The following is a 19,941-nucleotide window of genomic DNA, read 5'->3' as shown; positions in this document are numbered from 1 at the left end:
CCAACAGATGAGGTTGACCTGACCCAATTATGAAAATCTCGTTCTTTTTTGGCAGATAATGTTCGTTTTTCAGTTTCTCTTGATGGAGTGCACACATCGCCCTTTCTGGCCAATGAAGTATGAAAGAAAGTGTAGGAGAAGGTTTCTGCGAAGGAAAACCCTTGTTTGTTCCACTTTAGGCTTACCTAATAGGATATTGGTGGAAAGATGGAATACATAGATTGAGACAGCCATGTTGGCATCATGAGAAAAAGGCCATGAGAATCCCAGAAGCACATAAATTCTGCGGATACTGGATCAATGGTAGACTCGCCTACCACCAAGGGTACGTCCAGCTTTTTATGGTTTTAAGAAACTAAGAGTTGATTTGTGAAATAAATAAAGAAGATAAGAACAAGATATATGAAACTAACTCATAAGCTACATACAAAAATTAATAATATGTACATTTGAAAAACAATGAGGAGCTCATAGTGAACACAAGGGAGGATGGGTGAAATAGGAGATGGGGATTAAGGAGCACATTTGTCGTGATAAGCACTGGGTGATGCATGGAGTTGTCAAATCACTATATTGTACACCTGAAACTAATATAAACCTGTATGTTAGCTACACTGGAATTTAAAATTAAATTAAATAGGGGCCCATGGGTGGCTAAGTCAGTGAAGCATCTCTTCCAGACGATGAGAACAGAACCAGGATTCATCACACATTTGAGACAGGCCATTTACATGAAAAAGAAACAGCAAGTCCAAAAAGAAGAAAATGTTACACCCAGGACAGTGAAAGTAGTAGAGTAAGTACACGAACAAAAATCAACCAAACCAACAAACAAAAAACACCTTAAAATAGAAGGTAATAGCGGGTGAGGTGATAGTCAGTAGGAGAAAGAGAGAAAAAAATGTGTGCGGTGAAACAAATACAGGTAATAAGAAAAGGAACAAAATAGAGATTTTGCAAAGAAAAATATGTCCTGTAATGATTATTATACTTGTATAAATTAACTTGTATAAATAATTATGCATACTGAAGAGCAAGTTACATAGTATTGAAAGGCAACTTGAAAAGATAGAACATTATGTTAAGATACATTCATAGATCACAAAACAAAGAGAAAAACAAATAAAAGTTGAACTAAAAATTTAAGTATTTTAAAGATAGAAACAAAATTTCTACCATCCATCTGAAAACATTTATACAGAGAGTAAAGAGAGGATGAAAGAGAACTATTTGAAAAAAAATATAGTAAGAAATATCCCAGAACTGTTACCTAAATAATAAATACATGTGCATATATATGCATATATGTATATATGCATAAATGACGTTTGGCTTCAAATGGAATGAGTACACAGAGCTGGATAAATTTCATCAAAAACAAATCGAAAACTCACATTGAGAGACAAGAAATGAAGTTGCATAATACCAATAAAAAAAAATATTCCTAAAAGATGCCAGTAGGAAAAGAATGATTATTTACAAGGGAAAGAAAATCAGACTGACACCAGATTTCTCATCAGCAGTGGTGAATAGAATGCCAAGTAATATCATCAAAGTTCTGAGAAACAGGATTTTGAACCTAGCAGGTTATACTAAGCTCAACTAACCAAACTATAATTTAAGAAGGAAGAAGACACTAAAGACTTTTTTTCAGGCCTAGAAACTCTACAATTTACAGAACTCTCCTAAAAGAACCATAAGAGAATTTACTGAAAGTTCAAAATGGAAAAGAGGGTTATTCAGGAATTATTTTAAACAAACATATAAAGCCGTGTCAAGGTTTAATCAATTTGTAAGTTTATTTCACAACATTAATCTAAGGTAAAGCGCATATGAAAAAAATGGGCTGAGCAAAGAGAAGACAAGTTTGATCAGATATAAGATATACACACTGAAAAAGAAAGATACACATAGTGATAAATTCTGCACTGAAAACTATATTTAAGATACTAAATGTACCTAAATTGTTATGCAATATAAGGAAAGGTTAGGGAGATTACTTTCCAAACCCACACTACGAGTTAGAGGAAGGAGCCTGGGATATACTTTGAGGCAGGATTTGCAATATTGATCATATTAAATTTAATTACAATGCTTAAATTATTAAAAGGGAGATAGAGGGACACCTGGGTGGCTCAATCAGTTAAGCATCTGCCTTTGGCTCAGGTCATGGTCTCAGAGTCCGGGAATCGAGCCCCACATCGGGCTCCCTGCTCAATGGTGAGTCTGCTTTACCTCTCTCACTCTCTCTCAAATAAATAAATAAAAATCTTTTTAAAAATTTAAATAAATAAATAAAAGGGAGATAGATGTGTGCATTTTAATAAAAATTTAAAGCAGTGTATATGCATGATAAGGTATATGTACAGAAACAAAGGAAAGAAGAAATAATTTTTACATCATTCATAATCCCACCATAAAATTAAAATATCACCGCTGATACTTGGGAAGTATTTTCTTCCAAGGTTTTTTCCTTTAATTCAGGGAAAATATAAATGTTATATTTTCATCTAATTGTGATCAGATCAGAACAACCGAAAAAATGTGGTCAAATTTTCTACTTACTAATATTAAGTTGTATTTCCATACCACCTATTTTTAGCATAGAAAATTTCCATTTTATGATGGGCATCATTTCGTGGCTCCCATTTTGTCTCAAAATTCCTCAGTGTAGTTGTCTATACGAGCTGTTTCTACTCCAGATTTTCTCTAGAACACAGCCTGTGGGGCTTGCGCCCATTGCTTCAGTTCAAACACGCGTCTGTCACCAACGACCCCACATGGTCAACTCCAAGTGCTGAGTCCCTGCCTTACAAACGGCCACACAGCATTCGGTGTACACACTAATGACTCCAAATTTTGTTCTCCAGCCCCATCTTTAAATTGAACTGACGTATCTAGCTTTCTCCCCTTGGACATCTGTTAATCATTGCAAGTTTCATCTATCTGATACCAACCTCTTGATTTCCACCCCCATAAAACAGTTCTCCCCACCTTTCTCAGGAAATGGTGACTTTTTTCACCCAAATGCTCAGGACACAAGCCTTAGTTCTGATTACTCGTCTCTCTCACGCCCCTCTCCTGAATGTAATTGTTCCGGGATGTCAGGACAAACACCCAGTCCGAGCCCCTGTCATCACTCCTCTGGTAGGCTGCAGGAGCTTCAACCTTGCTTCCCTACTTCTATTTCTGTCTCCTAGCAATCTGTTTTCCACGCAGTGCCGTGTTCGTCCTAATATGAAACTGCTATCATGTCACCATCACCCTCTGCTAAAAATCCTCTAATGGCATTTAATACCCCAATCCAGAACCTTCCTCATGGCTCTAAGCCCATGTAGGACATGGTCTCGGATCACCTCCCCTCTTACTCATGGACTTTGAGCCATACCTGTTGGTTACTCACTGTCCCTTGAGCACATCATGCCAGCTCCCCAGAACCAAGTTGGACACATCTGTTCTCCTCTGTGCCTGGAATGTTCTTTCCCCAGATAGTTTCATGGCTTGCTCACTCTTTTTGGCCTTCTTTTCAAGTGCCACATCCTGAGAGAGTCTTTTCTCATCCTTAGATCTGAAACTAATCACCCATACTCTCTATTCCCTTACCTTTATTTTGATTTACAGTATTTAGTACTCCTAACATTCTCTCGCCATTTCTATTTCTTCCCTCAACCATAAACTGTTCTTTATTTTACAGGTGAAGAAACTGAAGCTTTGACATGGCAATTGGGACTATTAGGTGTGGGGCTGAAACTGAAGGTTTTGAAGTCAAAGGATGCTCTTACGTTGGACTTTGGTGCCATGATGCGGCTGGTAAGGATGGAAAGAAAAAGAGAGACGGGGTGGGGGGAAGAAGGGGGAAGAAAGAAGAGAATATAGATGCAATTTATTTTTAATATTTGAGAGTGGAGGACAAAGCACTCTTTTAATTATAAATCATGGCTCTGTCCAGTGAGGAATAAAAGATTTGAATGCTGCATAGCAGCTGTTGCCAGGAATTGACCACAGCTTGGTGACACCATTTTAAATGACTGCAGGTGTGACTGAAAGGCACCAGAGAATCCAGGACAGGATGGAGGTCACCCTTTAGATGCCATAGGCTATTAAGGTAATTTGGGAGCTGAGTCAAGGAAGATGTGGTTTGTTGAACCACAAATCCAAACGGAAAGGGAAAGCCTTTGAAAATGGGTGAGGGTAAGTATTCCTTTGTCCTATTCAGGGAAAGGGCAAAGTATACCCAGCTGGACACAATTAAGTCTGCACAAAGTCCAGAGGGTCAGGGGCAAGAAAGAGGAACAGGTAAAAACTGACCTCTACGCCAACTCTGACACAAACCAGTGAGGGCAAAGAATGTGCTGTCAATTTGCATATTTCCAGAAGAGGAGAAGGCGGCCATCCACACCAGTGTTAATTGAGCCATATGTTGAAAGTATCATCTGAAATAAAATCTGAACCTCATAGAAGGTGCTCTGAAAGGGCTGGTGTTCCATACAGGACAGAGACTTCAGTCTCTACCAGGCCCAACAGAGCCAACGCCAAAGTTTAAGCTGTGCTCCCTGTCCTGCTGCTCACGTGTCCTTCAGACCAATCACTGCACCCCTTCACCTCTACTAATATGTCTTTCTTCCCAGCTCTACTCTGAATTCTTTTTTTCTGGGGCAGAAATTTGCATTTCTCAACTCTATATCCCCCTGATCTTGGCATGGTTTTTGTTCAAAAAATTTAGTCATTGTGAATGAATAAAAGAGTCTCAATTTCCATTCTTAGAAATATATATTTGGGTCTGGCCATTTGAACAAAACCTAAATGCAGTCCATAGAGAAACAATGTGCCTATGACTATATTCCATCTGTCTGTGACAGGTCTATCGTACAGATGATTTGGTTTACTGTACCTCACATATGCACGACTGACTGACACATGTGTCCATAAATGAGAATATGCAAGAGGAAATGGAGTCTCACCTTTGTTTCCCAAGCAGCTCCTTCTTGATCTACAAATGATAGAGAAGCATCGTGTGACAATGCATAGTCACTGTGGGAAAAGCAGGAGGAAAACTATTTTGAAAATTAGTCACCTACATTCCTCTCATCCAGAGGTGAGAACTGGTAACAGGTTATGTCCCCATAAATTAATATGGACGATAGGAAGAGATTATATTTGACATGTGTATGTGCGTACACACAAAGCTCTATCTATCCATCTGTCTTCTCCTAGAATTTCAAAGTGTGTACTTAAAAGTCAGGCAAAACCTGGTTTTGAATCCATGAATAAAGAAAGTTACTTTTATTCAATCACTCTTTACCTGGGTGACTGCCAATTCTATAATGAAGACAATAATAGTACCCATTTTATTTTGTACTTATAATAATTAAGCAAGTTAATTGATTTAAAAGATTTAGCACGGTGTTTGCAAATGTAATCTCTCTCATATTAGCTATTTTCAGTATAAAATTGGGAACACATTGCAAATTGCTTTTTAACCTGTATTTTTCCACAAAAATCCCTTGTCCTTAAACATACTTCAAAACATGATGCTTAATTTTAATCATTGTACAGGATTTCATCATATGGGGTGCCATAGTGTGTATGATCTTTGAGAAGGTTTTTCAATGTTTTACTCTTGCAAATAACACTGTAATGGAGGACTTCTATTCAGTTATGTTGGGGGAATGTTTATCGTGCACGGAGTGACATACAAGGCACTGGAATAAATGGTGTGGATACAGTCACTACACTCATAGCATTAAAGGAAGTTAAGTAAAGAGTTTGGATACAGCATAATGTGACAGCATATGAAGAAGGTGTTACAGGACCACTTACTCAGAATTGGGAGTCACAGGTCTTCTGGGAGGGAGTAACGTCTAAATGGAACACAGAGGATGACTAGAAATCTCTCAAATGGACAAAAGGTGGAAGGGAAGAGCTTGTGGTATTTCAAGCAAAGAACACATCACATGAGAAAGCCTAGAGGTACAAGAGTGTATGGGCTGTTCTGGAGCTGACAGTGGTTCCCATGGACAAGGAACATGGTAGCAGGCAAGAATGGCAGGTTGACAGGATGCCTGGTTTGTTTAAACTCATCCTAAGGGGAAATCTATGGGCGAGCTTTACGAAGCAAATTGACATAATTGCATTTGTATTTTAGAAAGAGCCCCTCTCCAGCCCCAAACTTCACTGTGTGGCAAGAAGAAAGAGAAAGTGATGCTGAAAACTGGAGGGAAAACAAGCAAAGGGATCCCACAGGATGCTGAGCAAGACAGGACTTTAGCTTGGGACAAAGAAGTGACAAAGGGATGGAACAAAAAGAAGTGGATGGATTTCACTGGTATTTAGAAGGCAAAGTCAATAGGACAGATGTGGATGGATGGTGGAGGAATAAAGAACAGCAGTGGTCAAATGCAATATCCAGGGTTTTGTTTGAGCAGCTGGGTGGAAGGTGATGCCATTCACTGATTGTGACCCTCAAGAGAGGAACACATTTGGCTACGGGATGTAGAATATTATACAGTTTATGATTCCAGTTTTGTGTTTAATTACTTTTATGACAAACAAATAGGGATGTCCATGAAGCAATTGGAAATACAGATCTTCATTTCAGGGGAGATGTGGAGAAATTCGGTCTGGAGAGGTGCCATCATATGGTTGGTATGTGAAGTCATTAAAGAAAAAAAGAAAAAGCTGAGTTCACTTGGGCTGCGGGTGAAGAGTAAGCAAGAATGCAGAGCAGACAGATCCCTAAGGAGCTCAGATACCAGAGGAAAAAGCAAAGATGTGGAGCTCTCACTGGAGAACAGTCAACATGTACATTTCTAGTTATTTCTTTAGGGTAAATTCCTAGATATGATAATGTCTGCTCACTAGGTTTAAATGATTTTTATTTTATTTTTTTCTTTCAAGTTTTTCTTTAAAATCTGGTTAGTTAATACATAGTGCAAGATCTGTTTCAAGGAGTAGAATTTAGTGATTCATCACTTACACACAATATCCAGTACTCATCATAACAAGTGCCCTAAAACAAAGACCAAAAAAAACCAAGTGCCCTCCTTAATCCCCATCACCCATTTAGCCCATCCCCCACCAACCTCCCTCCATCAAACCTCAGTTTGTTCTCTGTAGTTAAGGGTCTCTTATGGCTTACCTCCCTTTCTATTTTTTCTCCTTTCTTCTCCTATATTCATCTGTTTTGTTTCTTAAATTCCACAAATCAGTGAAATCGTATGGTATTTGTCTTTCTCTGATTGACTTATTTCACTTAGCATAATAGGCTCTAGTTCCATCCACGTTGTTGCAAATGGCAAGAATTCATCCTTTTGATGGCTTGGTAATATTCCATTGTATATGTATATACCACATCTTCTTTATTCATTCATCAGTTGATGGACATTTGGGTTCTTTCATAATTTGGCTATTGCAGATAATGCTGCTATAAACAATGGGTGCATGTGTCCATTTGAATCAGTATTTTTGTATCCTTTGGGTAAATATCTACTAGTGCAATTGCTGGGTGATAGGTTAGTTCTAGTTTTAACTTTTTGAGGAACCTCCATACTGTTTTTTTCTTTTTTTTCAGATTTTTTTTAATCTTAAGTTTTTTAATTTAAATTCAATTAATTAACATACAGTGTATTATTAGTTTCAGAAGTGGAATTCAGTGATTCATCAGTCTTATATAATACCCAGCACTCATTACATCACGTGCCCTCCTTAATGTCTACCACCCCGTTATCCCACCCCTCCATTCTCCTCCCCTCCAGCAACCCTCAGTTTGGAATCTCCATACTGTTTTCCAAAGTGGCTGGACCAGTTTGCATTCCCACCTAAACTATTTTTAAACTGTTGGTAGGAATTGCAAAACTGACCTTTAGAAATTTTATATCAATCTTCATTCTCAAAGTACAGTGTATATAAGTACTCATTTCTGAAATATACACAACACTTGATATTAAGCACTTTGAAAGCCTCTGTCCATTAGTCACAGACAGATTTTGACTCCTAGCTTTATTAAATAACATGCCTGTACTGGTCATTAAATGACATGTAGAAGAAAGTCATGGATTCAATTCCTAGATCTAACTCTTGCTCGTTGAACTTCATTTTTCTGAGTTAGAGTTAGCTCATCTGCAAAACAAGTGTAATACTTGGATGTTAGGTTTGTGATTGCCTAAAAAAGGGGAACATTCAGAAAGATCTCACACACGAAATATTTTTCCCTCTTCTTCTTACCTGTTTCTAGTGTATCTTAGAAAAACCATAAAAGCAATCATGTTCAGCAGATATTTCCCATCTGTAAAAATTTAATTCAGGAAACATATTTTGAAAACCTACACCATCCAAGATGTTCTTTTAGAATGCTGTGATTAGCTAGACATTGTTCTTGCTCTCATGGAGGATGAAAGAAACTAATATTAATTGCCGTGAGTGCAGTTAATATTTTACCAGGCATTTCATACACACTTATTCAAATTAATCTTTTCTTTGCAGAAGCCCCATTTTCTACCTGTGAAAACTGGCTCCAATAAATTCTATGTCCATCGTGAAAGATCTAGTGAGTAGCAGAATCAAGATTCAACCGTAGGCCTATCACTGATCCAAGCCAGGCTTTCTACAATGTTGAACAACCTATAATCTAAAATGTGTACTGTTTGGTAGTTTATTCTGCAAATACTTGCAGGACATGTTAAGGAAAAACATTCTACCAAATTTTCAAAATAAAGAATGAGTGGGTAGAATTTAGAAAGAATGCTTCAGTTGATGGGCTTATAAGTAATATTTTCAATTGAATTTGTTCATCTGTATGACTTCATAAAAATGATGTTGGAGGATATAGCCCATGCAACTAGGTAAGTGGAAGCATTTAGAAATATAACAATTGGAAAGAGAGAGGTAAACAATCTTTATTTGGATTGACTGCTTATCTGGGAAAATCAATATAAATATTATTATATACAATAATGGAACCAAATACCATATTTACAAACAAACAAAAATGATAAATTTCTTCAGAATAAACTCGAACAAATATATGCAAAGACACTAAAGTTTACTAAAAACAAATTGAAAAATATATCATGCATTGGGATAGAAAGACTCACTGTCATGAAAATAAATGCTCCCCCCAAGATAATTTATAAATTTAATATAATCTCAATAAAAATATCAATAGATGTCTTCCTCTTGGAGTTAAAACACTGGTTACAAAGTTCAGTTGAAAACAGTAAACAAAAATGGCCAGCTTAACCCTTAAAAAGGGAAATGTGGGTATAAAACCAATGTAATCAAATCAGTGAATACTGGCACATGTATAGACAGGTAGTCCAATGGAACAGAATAGAAAATCTAGAAATACATTCAAGTGCTTATGACAATTTAGTATATGATAATCCTTATCATATCAAATTAGATAGATTTTTTAAATAAATCATGTTGAGACAACTGGGTAGCCATATGATAGCTATAAATACAAAGATATAATGGGTCTCATTCACACAGTAAACCAGTATGAAATCCAAATAAATCAGAGATCTCGGTGTAAAAATTTGAAATCAGACAAGTAGAAGAAAACATAGGTGAATTCATTTCTATTTTGTGAGTGGGGGGAAAATTCTTCCTAAGAATTACTCAACATCAAGAATCCATTAAAAACACTAATAAATTCAAATACATTTTTTAAAAAAGTGTTTACATGGAAAACAAACAAAAGCAAACTTAAAAGACAAATAACACAGGAAAAAAATATTTGCAACTTACATCAGACAGAGCGACAGAAGCAGAGATCACAAAAATCCCAAAATAAGATCAACCAGCTGATATGAAATTGGAAAGGTATGAAAAGATATTTCAAAATGAAAGAAGTATAAATGGCCAATAAACATATGATAAATGCTCAATCTCATTTAAAGGATGAGAAATGCAGATTTAAACTAGACCGACATTTCACCAAAGCTTTGACACCATAGCCAGTTGGAGGAAAAATGGATCAACTGACACTTTCAGGCATTGCTGGTAGAAATGCAAAATGGTACATATTTGGAAAAATATTGACCATATCTAGCAAAATGACATACACAATTTCTTTTTTTAAATAAGTTTATTTTATTTTATTTTTTTAAATTTTTTATTATATTAGTCACCATACAGTCCATCATTAGTGTTTGATGCAGTGTTCCATGATTCATTGCATATAACACCCAGTGCTCATTGCAATACGTGCCCTCTTTAATACTGAATAATCTTAATTTTAGGAATTTATTTCACTGGCAGAAGTAAGAAATTACTTAGACACAAGACTATTCTTTGTGACTTTTTTTTTTTTTAAGATTGTACTTATTTGTCAGAGGGAAAGAGCACATGTGCAAGCAAGGGGAGTAGCAGGTAGAAGGAGAAGCAGGTAGAGGGAGAAGCAGGCTCCCCACTGAGCAGAGAGCCCGATGTGGGACTCCATCCTAGGACCCCGGGATCATGACCTGAGCCGAAGGCAGAGACGCTTAACCGACTGAGTCATCCAGGCATCCCTGACATTATTATTTTTTGTTTATTTTTGTTTTTTTCTCTTCAGAGTATTTTTGTATTATATTCAATCAGCCAACATATAGTTCATCATTAGTTTTTGATGTAATATCCAATGATTTATTAGTTGCGTATAACACCCAGTGCTCATCACCACGTGTGCCCCTTGACCATTTTTTAAAAGCAAGAGAATTGGAGCACCTGCCTGCCTCAGTTGATGGAGTCTGGGACTCTTGATCTCAGGGTTGTGAGTTCAAGCCCCACACTGGGTGTAGAGATTACGTAAAAATAAATTTATAAATAAATAAATAAAAATAAAAGCAAGAGATTCAATACAATCCAAATATCCTTCAATAGGGCACTGACTGAATAAACTATGGTACATTAAAATAATATCAACTAATATAATACTTTTGAGAAAAATCTATGGTATTTAAGTATAGCCTGGGAATTAGATGATATCAATGAATTATTGATAATTTTGTAAGATTATAACCATGGCATAATGGTTATATAAGATAATATCCTTTTTTTTAAAGATGGTGATGCATATTGATGTATATATGGATGAAATCACATGAGGTCTGTGATTCGCTTAAAAAATTATTATGGTAAAAAAAAATTATTATGGGAGACCAAAAATTTAACAATGGTTAAATTTTGGGTTATATAAGAGTCATGACAACTGGTAATCTACCTCCACATAGGTAACCTAAGAATACGTTTTAAAGTGTACAACAGTTCGGGCACCTGGGTGGCTCAATCAGTCAAGCATCTTACTCTTGATTTTGGCTCAGGTGATGACCACAGGGCTTTGAGATCCAACCCCACATCGGGCTCTGCACTGGGTGTCGAGTCTGCTTAAGATTCTCTCTCTCTCTCTCTCTCTCTCCCTCCAATCCAGCCCTCCACCCCCCCCACTCACACTCTCTCTCTTCTTTCTCAAATAAATAAATAAATAAATAAATAAATAAGAAGTGCACAATAGTTTAGTAAAAACAACATTACTATTTGCAAAATAGTAATTTGCTATTTGCAAAATATATAATAAAATAATTGCAAAATATACCAGTATTGAATATATTGTTAGAGTATTCTACGACTTCAAATTTTGAAATGTTATGCTCAGCCATGTAACAGGACCCATAGAATTCCATCCTGGGAAGATCTTTAGTTCTTTGTGCCCATGCATACTCCCTTCTGATGCCTGAGTGAAGTAATTATCCAGCCTCTCTTTATACACTGCTAGCAACAGGGAACTCACTACCTTACGAGATAGCTCGTTTCACCCAGAAACAGCTCTTTTAGAGAATAACTTCCTTTTAGAGGTCCAGTGAGCCTTTTCACAGTTTTAAGCTTTAGATTGACCTCTTGTGTCCCTAGAGAGACAAGTATAGTCCATAAGGAAAGAGGATAAGAGCTTGAGAAAGGGAAGGGCAAAAGTGAGTATTGGTGAACCCAAATCAGGACCCCATCCAAGGGACCTAGTCCTCAGTCCTCACCCAATGGGCCAGCCACTTTCAGGTCCAGCAAAACGACTCGGACTCCAGCCACATAATTCTGGTGCCAGTGGCATAATTCTGATGACATACTATTGACTACTTGGCTTGCATCCAAACACAGATCAACTGCCTGGTTTCTCTTTCTTCCTCTCTCTTCAGGTAAGAATGTGGGTGTGAGGGAGAGGGAATAGGGTGGAGTGTGACCACACTCAAAGTGTCAGTGTTGACATCAAGGCAGATTGGGAGCCCTCTCTGGGGTCCCAGTCTGAGCTCCCACCCCATGCTAACATATAAATTTGAAGGAAACATTATTACTCTTGAATCATATCTTCACTAACATATATTGGCTATTTATTGTGTGTTAAGTGAAAATTAACATACTTATAACATTCAAAAGGACATTAGGGATGGTGTCTTATTTTTCTCATTTTACAGGCAAGGAGACAAAGAAAAATTGAGTGATCTATCCAAGAAAACATATTAATAAAGAGTCTTGGTTTATAAGACTTCAAGTCTATAAATGCATTCCATGACTTAAAGAGTCGGGTATAAAAATGAAGTCCAAATTCTAGATATGATTGAAATATTGCATATGTCTAAATGGCTCTTATTACTTACAATAGATTTTATATTTTTCTTGGAAGAGCTGAAGTCTGATTCAGAAATTCGGCATGCAGAACACTGTCTTGACTTCTCATGCATGAACTTAGGGTTCTATACAATCACACCACCTCCCTCCCGGACATGTGTTATCGACCTTTTGGCCCCAAGTTTTGGTCACTACATTGATTCCCATTAAATTTTGTCTAATTTTATTCAGGCTACTGATTAGGTGACCATGACCTTTAAGACTTTGGATCTATTATGAAATGTTTTCTAATTTTCCCCAATTTGTGAACTCTGCAGTTTTGATTTCCCCCAAATTTTCAATATTTCCCTTCAATGTCAAATGACATAGATAGCGCTATGGGACAGATCCCTGTAACATACCACTGGAGATCACATTCCGTTTGGACCACAATTCCCCATCCAGCAAGCTGTGAAGCCAATATTCAGTCTCCTGACTGCAGGCACGTCGTACATGCTTCTCTCTTTGTTTACAGGTACTTCCAGAAAGGACTTGTGCAAGGACGTGCACCTTACTGGAACCCATCTGCATTATGACTGCCACAGTATCTTGGGGTGGAGGGAGCAGGGGCCCTCCGTGACTGTGCTTAGAAAATTTTATTGACTCTACAACTAGTTCCAGAACCTTCATCACTATCAATAGCAGTTTTCTTGTTTGTGAAGTTCTCCTTCCCACTTTCAGGGGAAGAGTGACAGGGGTCCTTTTGCTTCCCTCCTGTTTCCCAATCCCCCATTCCTCAAAGACCAGGGTCCAACGCACCACAGAATCAGTTCAAACTTGTCTCAAAGCTCTTCACATCAGGACAACTTTTTCTTTTCATCCTCCTGGAATCACAGTAGTTGTTTTTCCCTCAGTGAGGAAATTGTTCTCCTTCCACTTCACTCACATCACACAAGTTGACTCCAAAGCTCTTCACAGAGAGTGCAGGTCTGAAACAGAAGTTGGCAATGGTTGTGTTTCCTTGGTGTCTACCGAAGCTATCACCACGTGAGCTGTAGCTCCATTTTCTAGCTATGGATGGAACCAAGCTGGGGATCCAGGGAGACAGTCTGTTTTCATTATCCTTGTCCTCTCTCTTCTTCCTGAGCTCGTTTAGAGTTTCAGCCAAGCAGACATTTTTTTTTTCTGTCAGATTTTTGTCACCCCATTTTTTTGAAGAATTCTGCATGAAAATCTGCACGTGTCAGATAGCTTCCTCTGTCACTCTCCCTTAGGAAGGTGCCCCAGCTTTCCTTCTTTGCAAGATAGTGGATTTCTCCTGCCTCCCTGTTATAGAATCAAAACAAGTTATGTATTTCCAGATAAAGATCATATTTATATCTTTATTAACATCCTGGTTTGCATAAAAAGATAGCTTATGCCATGCACGTCATAGTCAGTCATTTTCCAGCAAGCCTTCAATACGCGCCAGACACATTGATAGCACTGGAGATGCAATAATGAACGACATGGGTTCTGTCCCAGCAAGTGACACCACCCGAGCTATGTGTGCACATTGGTAAAGATGGACCAAGACTGAATATAAATGATAATAAACAAATGCTGGAAAGATAGAGGACCAAAATGAGCATAGTAAAGATCTTTCTGTTGATCAAAAATGGTTGGTTAATTCCTGTTTCAATTCTTCATTAGGAAGCCACGATAGTGCAGTGATTCAGAACTTCAGCTTTGAAATTGCTTGCTACCCAAATGCTTCCACTTATTACCTCTGTGACCTTGGGGAAACTATTTATCTCTCTGATACTCAGTCCTTTCGACTCTAAATACCCCATGAGCGTATTGTGAGGCCTTAAGAGGGTGACGCATGTGCAGTGAGTGCCCAGAGAAGCACCAGCAATATTCGCGGTACTGGCCACCTGTGACTGAGCGCTTACCTGGGACACGTCCAATACTATTCTAAGATCTTTACAGGTATCTCCTCACGTGATCCTCACAATTTCCCTTCAAGTTAGTGCTCGTATGCTCATGTTCCCGATCACTCTGTTGTGGTCACTAGCTCAGGTTAAGTGGTGCTGTCAAGGCACTAAATCAAGCTGACCGATTCTAGAGCCCTTGGATTAACCACACAGCTGCGTGCACAGTAGCTTCAGTCGGTTACAGTAAAAACAACAACAACAACAAAATAGTAATCATAAAGTGGTGTGAGTCCCCTTACTCCTCCTCATCCATTCCTCTCATAAACAACTTTAGCCCAGTGGCTAATGGAGAGTTTCTGCCTCACAGGTGGGTGACTTCAGTCCATTTGCTGTATGGATGCAAGTTCATATGGCCCGGTTCCCCCAAGAAATAGGTTCCCAGTTCCCCCAACAAACACTCATTGTTCTTGCTGATAGGTGGAGCACAGGACTGTTGGGTATACCAAAGTTCAGAGAGCATTTTCCCATCTCTCCAGCTACAAGCTTGCAGAGCAATTGTTGTCCAAAACTCAAGATGGCTAACCGGTCTGCATAGAGTCCCATGGTTTCATTAATGAAGCTATACTCTACCTCCCAAGTAGTTAGATTCAGGAGGGGGGAAAAAAAAAAAGCTAATTCTTTCTGCCCCTGATACATAATCAAACTGAGCTGATGGCAGCCACATATCTTGATGACAATTCCAAAACATTCTAGTAAGTGGACCTCAGAATATCTATGGTTGATATACTGATTGGTTTCCTTTTTATTTTATTATGTTCAGTTAGCCAGCATGCAGTCTATCATTAGTTTTTGATGTAATATTCAATGATTCATTAGTTGCATATAACACCCAGTGCTCATCACAACACGTGCCCTCCTCAATACCCATCGCCCCACCCCTTCCCTTCTGTAACCCTCAGTTTGTTTCCCAGAGTCCAGAGTCTCTCATGGTTAGTTTTATCTGTCATCCTGGCAAGGCTATAGTATGCAGTTTTGCAATTGAACACTAAACTAAATATGCTGTGATTAACATCAACAATTAATTTTTTTTAAGATTGTATTTATTTATTTGAGAGCGAGAGTAAGCAGGAAGGAGAGAGAATCTGAAGCAGACACCGCATGCTGAGCACAGAGCCCGATGCGGGACTCGATCCCACAACCACGAGATCATGACCTGAGCTGAAACGAAGAGTTGGACGCTTAACCAATGGAGCCACTTTGACACCCTCACAACCAGTTAATTTTAAGTAAAGGAGATTATCCTCGATAATCAGAGTGGGCCTCATGCAGTCTATTGAAAGTCCTTAAGAGCAAAACCAGGGGTTTACCCTGAGAAAGAAAAGTGGTCTATGCATTGTTGTCATTGGCTCCTGCCTGAGAATTTCTAGTTTGCTGGCCTGCTCTACTGTGTCAGATTGGCCTAGCCAGCTCCCACAATCAGATACACCAGTTCCTTGCACTAAAGTTTCACTCTGCCCCTTTCTTTTCTGTCTGTCCATCTATCTATCATCTATCTGTTTATCTATCATCTATCTATACTGGTATCTATCTATCGATCAATCTGTATCTATATCTATCTATCATCTATCATCTATCGATCAATCTATTTATATAGTTATCTATCTATATCAGTATCTCTCTCTCTCTCTCTATCTCGGAATCTATCTACCTATCATCTACCTATCTGTCTATATTGGTATCTATCTATCATCTATCTATCTATCTATCGATCGATCGATCAACCAATCTATTTATATCGGCATCTGTCTATCGGTCAATCTATTTATATAGGTATCTATCTATCTATCTATCTATCTATCTTGGTATCTGTCTATCTATCGTCTGTCTCTATCTGTCTGATATATAGGTTCATTTCTCTGGTAGAGTCCTAGCTCAGACAGTGGGTATCTACAAGCACCAAACACACTCTCACCCAGGGTACATACGTGCCTGTACCAGCCTGTCATGATTTTTCTCCCACCCAGATCTTGCACAATTAATTCATGCCTCAGAACAGAAGAGTGATAAAATAGTGATCTTTCAAAATAGAATTCTGGAGTCTGAGGCGCCCCATCACCTTCCACTTGTGGATTAGTCAGTTGCCATGGAAACCTGCTGTAGGTCCCCAACAACCTGCAGCTGCAGGTCCCCAAACCCTGACTCCATCACAATAGGCAGACAGAAGGGAGCCTGCAGTGTGCGCGCTCCCCCAGACGCAGAGCTGCAAGGCTGGGAGAAGCGGAAACGGGAAGCTGAAGGGCAGAAGGTGGTCGGGAATGAAGGAAATGAGGAGTTGACAATGTTTACAAAATGTTTAAGAAAGTATGGACACCATTTTTGTTTTTAACGTTCTTTTCATTTTGTTGCTTTCTGGTGCGCTGCTAAGAGAGGACCAGAGGACAGAATGAAAGTGACCACCTCCCGGCATCGCCTGTTGTCAGCTAAATGTGCTCCTGATGTCCTCCTGAGTGTTCATATCTCCCCAAGAGTGCTCTTTATCTCCCCCATTTATATGCACAGCAATATTTCAAATTTCTAATCAGATTTGAAAGCTACTCTGAGAAATCTGACCTGAGATGTTTTACTAATGATTGGAGGTGGTCCCTTTGTCCATTCTTTAATTTTCACTAGCAATTACCTAAATTGGTCCCCACCTCCCAAAAGAAAAATAAATTTCTGCCTGCGCCTTTGAGTGACGATGCATTGCCAATATAAAAACATGTACAATGATTGCACGATTACAAATGTACCTCACTATATATGGAGTGTAAATGTCAATGTAACACATGTACATACATACATATTCACATTTAATTATTGAACATTTACATAGTTTTTCATCTATCTTTCTAATGTTTGAATTCCCTTAAAATGTTTTGCCAGTTTAGCCTGGAAAATCCAAGAGAAAAAAAAATCACAACCAAATTTGTAAGTGGTAAGTGAAATGAATATACTCATTAATAAATTTAATGCACAATTGGTAGAGGTGCGTGGGAGTAAGAAAAGAAACTTCATTTATTCTTAAAATTTATTTTGGATGAGGCCTGAATGTCAAGATATACTGTGACCGCCATTAAAAAAGGAACCAGAACACTGAAACCATTTTTATTCCTATGTACTCCATCATCTATGTTTTGTTTGCTACTTTAAATTTCTATTTTTAAAGGCCAATGTTTTGTATTTAACAGTTTAAAAATATTTGAGAATCACACTTCATTTTTTTAAGATGTTTTTTATTTATTTGAGAGAGAGTATGAGCGGGGGAGGGGCAGAGGGAGAGAGAGAAGCAGACTCCCCACTGAGCGGAAAGCCCAACACAGGGGCTCAATCCCAGGACCCCAGGATCATGAACTGAGCTGAAGGCAGATGCTTAACGGATTGAGCCACCGAGTCGTCCTGAAAACCACACATTAAAACCTCATTTAAATACCTTCCTTTCTGGAACACAAACACGATTTTCCATAACTAAACTATAAATCTTCTTTTCTTGTTTTTTTTTATTAAAGATTATTATTTATTTGAGAGAGAGAGAATAAACAGTGGGGAGGGGCAGAGGGAGAGAGAAAGAGAGAGAGAAGCTGACTCCCTGCTGAGCAGAGAGCCTGATGAAGGGCTCGATCCCAGGACCCAGCAATCATGACCTGAGCCGAAAGCAGACGCTTAACCAACTGAGCCACCCAGGCGCCCCTAAATCTTCTTTTCATTAGTATGTTTTATCAGCATTTAAAACCATACCTGGAATACAATGAGATTCCATACTTTTAATAACATGATTCAGCCATTTCTAAAATTCTAAGCTCTATCAAGATAAAAATGACTATTTAGGGGCATCTGGGTGGCTCAGTTGGTTAAGCCTCTGCCTTTGGTTCAGGTCACGATTTCAGGGTCCTGGGATGGAGCGCTGCATCAGGCTCCCTGCTCAGCTTGTCCCTCTGCCGTACTATAACCCAACTTAAATTCCTTTTGAAATAATGTGAAACATAAATAAACTTATTTATTTTTATGCTCTTTTATTTAAACTTATGCTCTCTTTCTCTCTCCCTCTCTCTCTCTCAAATAAATAAATAAAATCTTTAAGAAATAAATATTTTTAAATGACTATATAATGTAACATTAGTACCTGTTATGTCCCAGACACAGAACCAAATATTTTGCATGTTTGATCAGTTAAACCTTACAGAAGATCTAGAAGTCTTCAAATACTGAATTAATATTGGATCTTTTCCAACTGGGGGAATTTGAAATTGTTTTCAGTGATATATAAAATGGACACAAATAACCAATTAAGAAGGGGGGAATGAAGCATGAGAGACTATGGGCTATGAGAAACAAACTGGGGCCACAGAGGGGAGGGGGTGGGGGAATGGGATAGACCGGTGATGGGTATTAAGGAGGGCATGTATTGCATGGTGCACTGGGTGTTATACGCAACTAATGAATCATCGAACTTTACATTGGAAAGTGGGGATGTACTGTATGGTGACTAACATAATATAATAAAAAAACATTAAAAAATAAATAAATAAAAGGTAAAATGAAAAAAAAAGGAGGGACTTAATTCAGCACTCAAAGATTATTTACAAGTTAGACCACATCTGTTAGACCACAGATACTATTTCAATATTATTTGAATGTTACAACAAATAATAACTTCAAAGTTTATTTATGTTTCACATTATTTCAAAAGGAATTTAAGTTGGGTTATAGTACGGTTGACCCTACTTCCCAGTTCACACAGCATATCCCAGTTTAGCTTGATGTCCAGAAGAAAAGATCACTCCCCCTTTTACCCTCAGAAGCGTGCCCATTAAGAATGCAAGTTGGTGCAGTCACTGTGGAAAACACTATGGAGGTTCCCCCCAAAAAACTGAAAATAGAAATACGATGTACTCCAGTTATTTCCACTACTAAATATTTACCCAAAGAAAATGAAAACACTAGTTCAAAGAGATATATGTACCCCTATGTATATTTCAGCGTTATTTACAGTAGCCAAGATATGGAAGCAACCCAAGTGTCTACAGATTGCGAAATGGATAAAGAGGAAGTGGTATACATATACTATGGAATATTACTCAGCCATAAAAAAATGCGATCTTGCCCTTTGCAACAACGTGGGCGGACCTAGACAGTATTACGCTAAGTGAAATAAATAAGACAAAGATAAACACCAGATGATTTCACTTATGTGGAATCTAAAGAAAAAAAAATAATAGACAAACAAAAAGCAGAAACAGACCCATAAATACGGAGAACAATCTGATGGTTGCCAGAGTGCAGGGGAGAGGCGAGCAAAATTGGTGAAGGAGAGTGGGAGATACAGGCTTCTAGTTATGGAATGAGTAAGTCACAGGGATGAAAGGTACAACATAGGAAATAGAATCAATGCTACTATAATAGCGTTCTATGA

The sequence above is a fragment of the Ursus arctos genome, unplaced genomic scaffold (assembly GCF_023065955.2).
Source record: "Ursus arctos isolate Adak ecotype North America unplaced genomic scaffold, UrsArc2.0 scaffold_28, whole genome shotgun sequence".
NCBI classification, from domain to species: Eukaryota; Metazoa; Chordata; class Mammalia; order Carnivora; family Ursidae; genus Ursus; species Ursus arctos.
The sequence above is the reverse complement of the archived record's forward strand: the minus strand, read 5'-3'. Positions refer to the sequence as shown.